At 50.9% G+C, this 12,522-nt stretch overlaps 1 protein-coding gene across 6 annotated transcripts in view; it reads right to left on the bottom strand.

Moving 5' to 3' along the window:
- The window catches only part of ST6GAL1 (ST6 beta-galactoside alpha-2,6-sialyltransferase 1), a 115,513-nt gene extending 103,966 nt beyond the window's left edge, over positions 1-11,547 (bottom strand). For 3 of the 6 annotated variants that reach the window (XM_039234194.1, XM_039234204.1, XM_039234200.1), the window contains exon 1: positions 4,273-4,477. The gene's annotated coding sequence lies outside the window, so the exon portion shown is untranslated. Of the gene's footprint in view, positions 1-4,272; positions 4,478-10,824; positions 11,247-11,342 lie in introns of those variants that run through there. The other 3 variants (XM_039234195.1, XM_039234196.1, XM_039234198.1) reach the window with 3 other exon arrangements.
- Positions 11,548-12,522: the final 975 nt, after the last annotated feature.

The following is a 12,522-nucleotide window of genomic DNA, read 5'->3' as shown; positions in this document are numbered from 1 at the left end:
CTGCTCCCTCTGCAGGACCCGACGGTTTCTCTAAACTGAACATTCACAGGTTATGCTTGGGCGGCTAAGTGACCCTTTTCATGAGAAAGGCCATGAATGTTCTCCACCTCCCTCGTCACACAGTGAGGCACATAAAGGTTTTCTTTGAAGATTTCTGGACTACGGATTCTCTGAGTGAAAAGGAGGGCAAAAACTAGAACAACACTTAGAAGAGGCCTTCAGCGGGGACCCACATGATGCAGGCGGAAGGAAGAAGACTCAGCAGGGTATTACCCTGGAAAGATCAATGGAGAAGGAACAAGAACCTTCGCCAGCAAGCCAGACCTTCCCCACCTGCCCCTGCAGGCGCTGTTGTGGGAGCTGATTAGGCCGACATTCAAGTACAAAAGCACCTTAATTCTCTCGCTGGCTGACTGTCAGCAAGTCACTGAACAGCCTTCAGCCCGTTTCCTCACCTACTAAACGGAGATGATAACAGCATGTGCCACAGAGGGACATTATGAAAATTATAGATAAAGCGTATAACAGTTTCAGCCTCCTCCCCACCACTTCCTGCCTTACTGTGCTCCCCTCCAGGAATGCCAACCTGCTAGAGGCTCGCCCGCACATGTGAACGGGCCACACCTTTCCTCCTGCAGCCCCTTCTCCTTCAAATGCCCTTTCCCTGGAGGCTAACAGCGACTGCCCTCCAAATCCCAGCTTAGGCATCGCCTGCTCCAGAAAGCTTTCCCAAACTCACTATACCTTCTTCCTGACTTCATAAGATTTATCACACAGGATCGTAATTAACATCCGCACGTCCACCTCCAGCAAAGCTCTTGAGGAACAAAACTGTGTGAGGCCAACACAACTGGTCTCCGTAGGAAGTGAGCCCAATATCTGGGTCTCTGTTCTGAAATGAACACTGTGCATGGGCTATAACGGGCATTCAATGTTTGTTGAATGAATGATCAAATCAAGGACTCTGAGAAGAAGAAGAGGGTGACACAGGAAGTCTGTCTGCCACTAACTTCCAAGGCCTTGCTAGTTACACTGAATATGTGTGTACGTAGTACCTGCAACATGCGCTTTTTATGTAGATATTCCCAATGCCTAGCACAATGACTACTACATAATAGGTACTCAATAAATATTTGAGGAATAAATTAACGTTGAATAAATTTTACAAGAGAAGAAACTGTTTAAGAGCCTAAAACCACAGGTGCAAGATAAGCCCTTAACAATGCCTATACTGAGTTCCATTTACAAGCTAAAGGCATTTAAGGCAGCCAACCAGCGGTACCCACCAATCTGTGGCCATACTCACCACCAGTGTGTGTATTCCCAGTCATAACCAGATAATGAGTCAGGTGGATAGCCTTAAAGGGCAAGCAAAAAAAAAAAAAAAAAAAAGCAAACCAGGCTTGACGCAAACAGCTCTTAACCAAAATGAATGAGAGCAAATGCTACCCACACATGAATGTCCCATGAATTCTTCCTTTCATATGTTCTCAGGGGAATGACAGAAAATTTCCATCAGCCCCTGTAGGGAGAAATTGAGCCAAGCCCCCTGTGAAACTAAGGATGAAGCACTTCTCAGACTCAAAGGACTTGGAATTATTAGCAGTGGAGAAAGAGCTCTGCCCCAGGCCAGCTTCAGTAGTTAGCAGCATTGAATCTCCAGGTGAGTCTCTACCCCTCTCTGAAGCTCAGTTTTCTCAGCTGCAAAATGGCACGAAGGACCCCAAGACACAGTGTCGCTATGAGGACTGGATGAGAGGACATAGTGTTTCATCAGGGTGGGGGCACAGCAAAAGCCCAGAACCTGGTACACTTGCCATGGGGCCCTCACCAGGACTCAAGTGACCCTCAAGTCCCAGAGGCTCTTCCTCATCCACAGGAGAGAAAAGAACAAGCATTAAATACGGTGGGTGCTATCAGAGGACATTCAAGAGGTTGCAAAGGGCACAGTGTTGCTAAAATTAAAGTTGAGTGACATCTCAGCACTGGGCTAGGGAAACCGGGAGATGGATACAAATTTAGAAAGACTGTAATGAAAAAAAAATTTACAATCAAACTCCTGGGACACGTAGTTCTTTTCTGGTTGCCAGATTTCCTGGTCATCTAAAGCGAACGTGATATATTTATTACGATGGAAATAATTTATGAATATAAAGTCAAGTCGAGCTGAAGCCAAGGACAGAACAAGAGGAGGGTTGCCAAGATCCAGGGGAAACGATGTTTGAGCCTCCTCTGAAGGCTTCCATTTTATTCCACCTTTACGTAGCTCCAGTTACGCCCTCCACAACCGGTCCCAACCCTGTATTGTGCTTCTTCCTGTTTCTTGTCCCACAGGCATAGACTCCCAAGTTGGAAGGGGCCGTAGCAGGCACTTCGGTCAACCGCTCTGCAAAGCAGGAATCTCCTGATGGAGAGCAAGTTCACGTGCAACGTCTGCTTGAATACTCCCACGGGGAGTTCGCTGCCTGGTGACACAGCTTATTCCACAGTCAGGGAGTTCTGCTGAATAAGTTCTTCCTTACCTACCACCCTCCAGTCCTTTCCCTCCAACCTGTCCTGGATCCCCCTCCCCCGCCCCCACAGCAGCCACTCGGTGCTCCACGGATCCTTCTTCCACATAAAGCACGTGCCACTTTGGATCCCCTGCAGGCTGCAATGTCCAGTTTGCACACTTATCCCACCTCCAATATGGTGTCCTAAACTTCTGTCTTCCAAGGAGCCCATCTCTGGATGTCCTTCATTTTACCATGATCTGTAGCAGGGCCAGGGAAACGAAACACTCTAGATGGGTCTGATCGGCCAGATAGCGCAGAGGGTCGCTGGCGCACTCCCTCCTCCAAGCCTGAGATCAAATACTCCTCTTCTTCCCTCTCTCTCCTCCGGCCCTGCTCCAGGACTCCCGCTGGGTCCCCCGGGAACAGAAACAAACTTGGCAGCGCCAGGGAACGTGTGAGGAGGAGGAGAAGGTGATGACGCGGCTCAGAGTCTTGCACTTACAGCCAAGGGCACCCAAGCAGGCAGGCTATCTCCAAAAATAACCCTGTCCAAACAGTCAGCCTCTTAGCAACTTCCCGGGAGCCCTTCGTTCCAGCTTTCCAGGGCGTGGTCCTCGGGGTCCCAGTGCCCAGTCCCTCGCCACCCTTTCCAGAGCTTAATGGATTGGCTCCGTTTAAGCACTGACATTTACAACCATTGTTCCATATGTCCAAGGTCTAAATATACTTACAAATATATTTTTATCGAAAACTTTTACAGTTAAGCAAACACCATGCAGCTACAAAAAAAAGCATCTGTATACACTGAAAAGGAAAGATCTCCAACACATATAGTCAGGTGGAAAAGGCAGGTTTGTAAAGAGGCAGGTATTATGGAATCCGTTTACGGAGTTTTTAAAACGCATCTGTGAAGGGGCACCTGGGTGGCTCAGTCAGTTAAGCATCTGACTTGGGCTCAAGTCATGACCTCACAGTCCGTGGGTTCGGGCCCTGCATCTGGCTCTGTGCCAACAGCTGGGAGCCAGAAGCCTGTCTCAGATTCTGTGTCTCCCTCTCTCTCTGCCCCTCTCCAACTCATCTTCTGTCTCTCTCCATCTTTCAAAAATAAATAAATGTTGGGGCGCCTGGGTGGCTTAGTCGGTTAAGCGTCCGACTTTCGCTTAGGTCATGATCTCGCGGTTCGTGGGTTGGAGCCCCGCGTCGGGCTCTGTGCTGACTGTCAGCTCAGAGCCTGGAGCCTGTTTCAGAGTCTGTGTCTCCCTCTCTCTCTGACCCTCCCCTGCTCACGCTGTCTCTCTCTCTCTCTCCTAGAAATAAATAAAAATATTTAAATAAATAAATAAATAAATGTTAAAAAAAAGTTTTTTTTAATGTATCTGTGTAGAACCATGAATACACAAATAAATGAATACAAAAGGTGCTGAAAGACCCACAAAAGTGCAAGCAGTAGTCACTTTGGAGAGAAGTGGGATTGAGGGAAATGGCAAGAGGTGAGGGGGATAATTTTTTACTCTGCTTGAATCTTATAAAGGGAAACAGGTTTTGGGGTGTCTGGGTGGCTCAGTCGATTAAGCGTCCGACTTCGGCTCAGGTCTTGATCTCACGGTTCGTGGGTTCGAGTCCTGTGTCGGGCTCTATGCTGACAGCTAGCTCAGAGCCTGTATCTTGTTTCAGATTCTGTATCTCCCTCTCTCTCTGACCCTCCCCTGCTCTCTCTCTCAGAAATAAATAAAAACATTAAAAAAAAAAAAAAAAAAAGGAAACAAGTTTCACTTACTACTTGTGTGAAGAAGCCGCCTGGCCTTAGGTAGACCTTTCCCCCTTTGTCATCGATCATCTCAGAGCTGGAAGAAGCCCGGGGAGCTCAGAGTCCTTGAGGCAGGGTGCCCACGGCGGCATGCATCTTGCCTACAGTCACACAACCAGCTAGCGAAAGCCAGAGACCAAAAGTCACAGTGCAGACCCTGACATCGCGGGATCCCCTGAGGATTAAAAGGAAGGCTTCCACTTAATTACTAAACCAAATCCATTTTATTCTTTCAGCTGAGAAATACCTGCTTTGGTGAACAGCCAGATAGAAGAGACCAAGTTCATCAAATCTGGAGGGGAAAGGGTCTCAGGCAGGACCAATCACTCAGGCACGGCTGGCGGGCCCCACCTTCTCCAGGCTTCCTTGTCCTCATCCATAAATCAGAGGGGCAGGCTAAGTGCAAGGGGACAAGGAACAAGGAGACGCTCACGGGCATGGAGTACCAGGGGTGCCAGGTGCTCGTCCGAGCGACCTCCGCATCCTCAGAATGAGACTGGCAGCAGCACTCCCTGAGTGCACCCTGGGCGGTGGGGCCGCCAGTCTGTGACCTTAACTCCATATGGAAACCCGGCCTTTCAGGAGGGGAAGGCTGGGTTCAAGTCTGACTCAGGCCCCGGAGCACCGAGCTGCTTGGGCTGCTGCGCCGATGACCTCATGCGATAGTCGCCAAACTTATAAATGCGCTCAAAGAAATCCAGGAGTCATTTGCCAAAAGCCTACAACTGGGAGAGGGTGGGGACCTTCTGCAAAATTAGGTCTCTGGACTCTAAATTCAGTGCTCCTTCTTCCCTGCCAGTTTGGGATGCAGTAGACCCTCCTCACTTGAAGTTCTCAGGTTGGCTCTCTCGCTTCCCCCCACCTCCCTCCCTCCCTCTCTCTCACACACACATACACACACACACAGACACACACACACACACACACACACACACAGAGTCTCATAACAGTAACTGCAGAGACACCCTCCTCACTTGAAGTTCTCAGGTTGGCTCTCTTCCTTCCCCTCACCTCCCTTCTCTCTCTCTCTCTCTCTCTCACACACACACACACACACACACACACACACAGAGTCTCATAACAGTAACTGCAGAGACAGGCTCCAGGAGCAGCTCCACTCAATGCCTCAGATATGCATAGTGCTGATAAGATGTGTGAGATGTGCTTCAAAGTCACCTGGGGTTGAGTTTTGATAATGGTCGAAGATAAGTGATTGTTTACAGGGTGCATTACACCATTCTTTCTACTTTTATGCCTTTGAAATTGTCCACAAGCAGACTTTTTTATACTGCATCGTGCAAGTGATCATTTCCCTCTCAATTTGTCACCTGGCAGGTGGTTCCATTGTGATCAACCCACCGCTGCCCGCAGCACACAAAGCCCCGCTGCCCGCAGCACACAAAGCCCCGCTGCCCGCAGCACACAAAGCCCCACGATGGCCGGCGGCGCGCCGTCACGTTAAGGAAAAATATTCGGGCCAAATTTTCTGCAGGGTGTGAGAATCCCAATTATAGCAATAACAGCCTTTGCTTCCTGAATGCTCCCTGTACACCTGTCACTGCCCTGGACCGTTTAGCTATGAGTTCATTTAATCCTCACAATAGCCTGGTGAAGTTAGGACCCTTAAGCCCATTTTATAGAGAAGGAAACTGAAGTTCAGTGAACTTAACTAGCTTGTCCAATTCTACACCTGTGATGAATGATGAGCAAGAATTCAAATCCTTCATCACAAGGGGAAAAAAACAATATATACAAATATCAAATCACTCAGTTGTACACCTAAAAGTAATATAATGTTGTATGTCAATGATACCTCAGTAAAAAAAAAAAAAAAAAAAAAAATTAAATACTGTATTCCATGTGCTTTTAATTTCTACTGCTCCCACAATATGTAATACTTCGGTCCTTTTAAGCTTTTCTATGTAACTGGGCCTAATCTATGAAATTTTTCTAATGATCATATTCTTCAAAGTATAACCCAGTCATTTTAACCTTAGGATTCTACACTATGGAAACTATCTTGGAACAAAGACAGAGATGAATTCACAAACACATTAATCACAGTGTCAATTACCATAGGGCAAATTAGAAGTGCCTGGACTGTCCCACAGCGGCCCTCATCCCAGAAGCCTTCCTGATGCTCCACTCTTAGGTGCTTGCCCGTCCTCTCTGGCCCCAGGGGACCCTGTACCAGTCTCCTGTTCCCCGGTCCCCTCCACCGGACCGTGAGCTTCTTTAAAGCTAAGCTCTTCTCACACATCTTTGGTGTAGAGTGGGCGCTCGAATATGTGAGGACTGAATTAGTAAATGACCATGGAGTTGCTGATTTAACAAATCTATAGAAATGGTTTCCGTTGCTGGAGGTCACAAGGCTAGGGCTAGAACCCACGGTCACATGCAGTGCCCTTCCCCCTCCACCTCAGACTTTAAACTTTTTCTAAAATAAAAAATGACTGGAGTTTGAATGCCCGAGGCAGGGTGGGAGAGGGGGAGAAAGCTGGAGATGCCTTCCTCTATGGGTCCCCACTGAAATACTACTGAAATGACCAGATCCCATGGGCCATGTGACCTTGGAGGAGCTGAGCAGCTGATATGGGTGATGAATGAAAACGCAGCTTTCATGTGGACATAAACTATGATAAGTATATCTGAAAAGGTTAAGCAAGAATGGCAAGAGATAACTGCACATACAGCATGTTCTCAACCATTTAAAGAAAATATATCCATTTAAAAAAAAAAAAGATCAGAGGGAAAATTGCCAAATGTTACTAGTGGTTACCTTTGAATAATGTAACCTTTTTCTGTTTCTCTATATTTTTTTGCACTTTCCAAATTGTCCCCAATGGGCATACCTGATTTTTATAATCAGAACAATAAGTAAAATTCAAATCACCAAATTGATTCTGAAGGCTAGTAATGATTTCGACAACCTCTCCAGTATTTTACTGCTGTGAAACTGCATTGATTATATGTTACTGTTACAGATAAGACTATGAAAAGTACATCTATTGGAATCAGAGTGCCATCACGTAGTTTCAGCATACACGCACACAAGCAAGAAAATGTATTTTTCCCCAATTCAGTTTTTAGCGAATAAATTACCGATACCAGGTCTGAGCAAATTCTCAGTATTCTAATGTTCCAGGTTACTGTGAATTTCATTAATGAACTATTCCTGTCATTTTTTAAAATGTTTGTTTACTTTTGAGAGAGACACAGAGCAGGAGACGGTCAGGGAAAGAGAGAGAATCCGAAGCAGGCTCCAGGCTCTGAGCTGTCAGCACAGAGCCCAATGTGGGGTTCGAACCCACAGACCATGAGATCATGGCCTGAGCCAAAGTTGGACGCTTAACCAACTGAGCCACCCAGGCATCCTTCCTGTCATTTTTTTAATGCAACCACATCCTCACAATTGTAGACAGCTACATTCTCTTTGAAGCCTTCCTTTTCAACTAGCTCAAACCATTAGTTTGATTCCTGAAGATAAAGGGAACACCCCTCTCCACACCCCCTCCCCAGTGCAGAAGTCAATATTCAGATAAATTCGATCTATTTCCTGTGGGTCCCTGAGGACAATTTCTTATTGCAGTGATTTTTTAAGTGTATTTATTTATTTTTGAAACAGAGAGAGTGAGCGAGAACGTGTGCCTGTAAGCATGACCAGGGGAGGGGGAGAGACAGAGGGAGAGCGAGAGAATCCCAAGCAGGCTCAGCACTGTCAGCCCACAGAGCCCAACACAGGGCTTGATCCTAGGAACCCTGAGGTCATGACCTGAGCCAAAATCAAGAGTCAGACGCTTAACCGACTGAGCCACCCAGGCGTCCTTCTGACGACCATTTCTGAGGGGCGATCCAAAAGTGTTCTGAGAAGGCTGGGAGGCAAAGAATAGGTCTGCTCCTTTGTAACTCCAGGGCAACGCAGGACCCCACCCCAGCCTGCCTGTTTGCCAGTAAATATAGAATGAATGAATGGAATCACTTTCCAAAAGCCCACCTTTACAATTTGGCAGGCATTCACACCTCTTGGTTAACCAGGTAGGGTCTCCCAATTTGAGTAGACCTGGGTCTGGGGTTATTCTCCCACAAGCATTCTCTACCATTTAAAAAGCTGGTGAGTACAGAGCATGCCAAGGGGTCTGAGTAGGCATGTGTCACATGGCCGGACCCCCGCAGCAACTCCAGGAGATACATACCCCTCCTTCCCCTCACATTATCCAATCATACTCTCAAGGAACACAGGGCAGATAGATGGCTGACCCAAACGCGCTCCTCTGATTCTGAGGCCTAAGCATCTTCCACTCCACTGAACAGCCTGTGCAGAGACGGGGCAGGAAGGACTTTCACTGTACAAGGAAGGAAACTGGAGCCCAGGAAGGTAAATAGCACAGAAAGCTAAGTGGGGTGTCTTACTGCCTTTTGCCTCTGGCTTCTTGCTGCCTTTTGCTTTATGATTATAGTCAAAGCATCTCCATCCTGGGGATAAAGCACTACCATCTAGAGGCCAGGGCAAGGGTGGAGTGAACCATTCAGTCAACACTACGAAAGAGTGATCCCCAGTGATAACTGTAATACTTCTCACCGTATCTACCATTGGGATCCATGGCTCTATGTAATAACCAACAGCTATTTAAATCCTTAAGGAATTCATTCTCTGACTTAAAGGCTGTTGTTATAACAACCATCATAACTTTGACTTTACTCTGGGGTACCAACAACAATTCATTTGATGCAATGGTTTTCCTTTTACGCAAAAAGGGGAATTAAAGGCAGACACCTTGCTGTGTGTTCTTGGGCAGGTGATTTCTCCTCCCTGGGCCTCAGTTTTCCCATCTGGAAAATAAGAGGGCCTGGCCAGATGATGCCTGAGGTTCCTTACAAGGCAAGCGTCCTGATAAGAAAACTATACTCAAGTGCCCAGTGGAATTACCATGAAAATGAAACACTCTAGAAACCCTAAGAAAAGAAACAAGTGTAGCTAGGAGATAAGGGGGGCGGGGGGGGGGGGGGGGGAAGGGGGGCCTGGACAGAACAGCACGTGAGCTATGGGGAAACTGAACTACAAGTGTTTTGTTGTTATTCTTTTTGTTTGTTTTTTTTTTTCTTTTTTTGGCTTTCCAACTTTTCCTCTGCCAAATATAAAAATAGGCAGCTACTTCCGTGGAACTCTCAAAAAGAATTTAATTAAATAAAATCAATGAAAACAATGCCTTGTTCTCCCACAAGTGGCTCAGGAGTAGCTTGCTAAGAGACACTTTCTTCCCTGCGAGGCTGATGTCAACAACCCAATGCTTTGGCCCAAACAAAGGCTTCCTGGCACAGGGATGAGAGGCAAACATCTAAGTCTCCATATTTGGCCCTATTCCAAATTGAGGGGAAAGGGGCAGTGAGGACAGAAAAATACCAAGGCTTATGAAAGGCTAGGAGAAGAGTAAGAATTACCAAATCTATCTTTCCCCAAATGAATAAAGAACTCTTAAAAGAGATCATGGAAGCGTGCAGCGTTCAATCTGAACTACTTTTCTTTGTTTAACTCTGTTCAAAGGCCACTGATTTTTCGACTAACCTGGTTGTGCCTTTGGGGGCTGTCAAGGCCAAGGGCAGTGTGGGAGCTGGGAGACCCATAGATAGGCCGTTTCACTGGTTTGAATTCCTTCCAGGCCAACATTTCCTGCTTGTAAAATGAAAGGATGCCCTAGATCCCCTCTAGATCCTCAGTAACAGTGGGTTAGGGCTAAGGGCCCTCCGGTTCTCCCCAGGGACAGGTTTGATCTCCAGCGGGACTGGTGGCAGATCGCTCAGCGAGAACACTCCAGCGGGGGTGCCTGCATTCCTGCACACACCAGCCTCCCACTCCCACCACCTCGGGTGCTTACTTCTCCGCCAACACCATCACCTAACAGACCAATGCACCCTCCCACCCACTTCTCTGCTGCAGAAGCAGGTCTTTTGAACCAAAATCTGCCAAGGTGAGCGGCGCATGGGTAAGCAAAGAAAAAACAAAACAAAATAAACAAAACAAAACAAAAACAAGAGCCCTCTTATCTGGATCTAACTGAAGATAAGAGCGTCCCTACCCAGAACAAGAGGCCTCGGCTGGCCTCGCTTGGAAAAACACGAAACAAGTCTCCAGCCAAAGGGGCCAAAAGACATTCGCGCTGGCCAGACGCAAGGACCTCCAAGGGAAAGCTCAAGCAAGGGGCCAAGAAGACCGAGACCGCGCTGAGCGCTGTTTAAATTGGACTATTGTTTCTGCAGGCTGGGGAGGCGCTCGCCATCTCCCGGCAGGAGCACTCGCCGGAGCGCAGGGACAATGGTGCACTGGGCACGGTCTTTTTTTTGTAGGGGGACCCATGGACCCTTAATTCAACCCGAGTGCGGTGGAAGTGCGGGGCTGCCCCGGTCACATCAAGTAATGCTCCACGGGGCAGGCTGTCAGCCCGGGGTAAAGCTTTTTGCAGCGGCTTTGGGGTTTCGTTTCCCCATTTTGCAGACCGGCAGTTTGGCCTGAGGGCCAAGTGGTACCTTTTCAGCGCGGCTGTAGTCCTCCTCGCGCAGGCGGCGCCCCCAGCGCCTCTCCCTCCCCCGCGGCCGGAGACAATGGCCGGGTTCCGCGGGGCGGCCCTTCCTGGGCGCGGCGCCGGGATCCCCGCGCAGAGCGCACGTGCGTTTGTTATGGTGCCTGAGCCCCCACCCCCGCCGCAGGCCGCGGGTTCCCGGTCCGGGAATCCGGCGGCGGGAACGCGCAGGAGCCCGGAGTGCGCGGGGCGTCCCGCACCTTACCCACCGCGCGGTGCGGGCAGCGAGGCTCCCGGGGGCCGAGCGCACGTGGGTGTGTTGTGGGTCCGCAGACTCGCGGAGCCCGCGGGGGAAGCCGGGGCGATCCCCGGGCCGGGAGACACACCCGGACGCCCCGGTCCCACGGCGGCCAGCCCGCCGGCGAGGCTGCCGAGGCGGCGCCGGGCACGGGCTCCGCGCGCCCCGCTGCCCCGCTCCCCGCCCGCGCCCCTCCGCGCGCCGCCGCCCTGCGCGCCGCTACTCACTCGCTGCGCGCTCGGCCGCCGGGGCTGCGGCCGCTCCGCCCGCTCCGCGCCCTTTGTTAGCGCCGGGCAGCGTCCCAGACGTCCTCCCCGGCCCGGCCCGGCCCCGCGCTCCCCTCCCCCGGGGGCCGCCCGTCTCCGCGCGCCGCGGCCGCAGGGAGCCCGGCAGCTGCGAGCCCGGCGCCGGGGCCCGGCAGGAGGGTCGGCCGGGGCGGAGGGGTGGAGGGAAGAGCGCGGCGGAGGGCGGGGGAAGCGACGGGCTCCGTTATGCAAATAGTCGGGCCGACGGGGTGGGTCGCCTGGCGCACGGCGCCCCAGACAGCCGGACCTGGCCCTCCGGGGGTCGCTCGTGAGCTGGCCTCCGGACGAGGGGTGCCGGGTTAGGGCACCTCGTGATGCCAGGATCCTGCTCCCCCCCGCCTCGCTGCCTCCGAGGAAGGCGAAAGGAGGAACAAGGGGAGGGGCGACGCGGCGCCCCGGGATCCCCAAATGCAGGCTCCCCTCACCAACCCCCCAGGTCCCCGAGGGTTGAATCCGACACCTCAGGCTTTTCGTCCTCACAAGCGGGAACTGTAAATCCTGCCTCTGACACCGACTGGCTGTGTGACTCTGAGCAAGTCACTTAACCTCTCTGAACTCTTCTTATATAGGCTATAAAACCGCAAAACCTCTTTCACGGGGTGTGACAACCTCCGGCGTCAGCGCGTCCTAGGTGCTCTCAAACACTGCAGACTCTGGGCCCCAAGCTGTCTGCGGGCTTGGGGGGGGGGGGGGGGGTGGGACGGGAGGCCGCAGGTATTGGGGTGAAGGGAGCGAAGTTCCTTCCTTTCCCTGAGGCTGAACTGGGGCTGGCTGCCAGGGGAAGGCCCGCACCGCCTGCGGAGCAGGCTGTATACTGACCGTCCCGGTGCCCCGGGTTGGGGTGGGGGTGGGGGGGGCGCTGAGACAGAAAACGGCCCCACAGGAGGGCCAGAAGCAGCCTTGGGCCGCCACTCCAGTCCCCGGAGAGAGGATGTGGCAACAATCATGGCCCAACTGCGCTTTGAGCACCCAGCTGGCACGGGGCTGTGTACTTGGAGGGAAAAGGGGAGTGACGTCATCTGGGCCTCTGGGAGCATTCGGTGGGGGAAACACGCCCCGCACTTGAAGCCCCGACACAGAGCTCTCCCCAGATTGAGGGGAC

Source organism: Hyaena hyaena, unplaced genomic scaffold (genome assembly GCF_003009895.1).
Source record: "Hyaena hyaena isolate Hyena2069 unplaced genomic scaffold, ASM300989v1 scaffold_84, whole genome shotgun sequence".
NCBI lineage: Eukaryota > Metazoa > Chordata > Mammalia > Carnivora > Hyaenidae > Hyaena > Hyaena hyaena.
The sequence above is the reverse complement of the archived record's forward strand: the minus strand, read 5'-3'. Positions and strand labels throughout refer to the sequence as shown.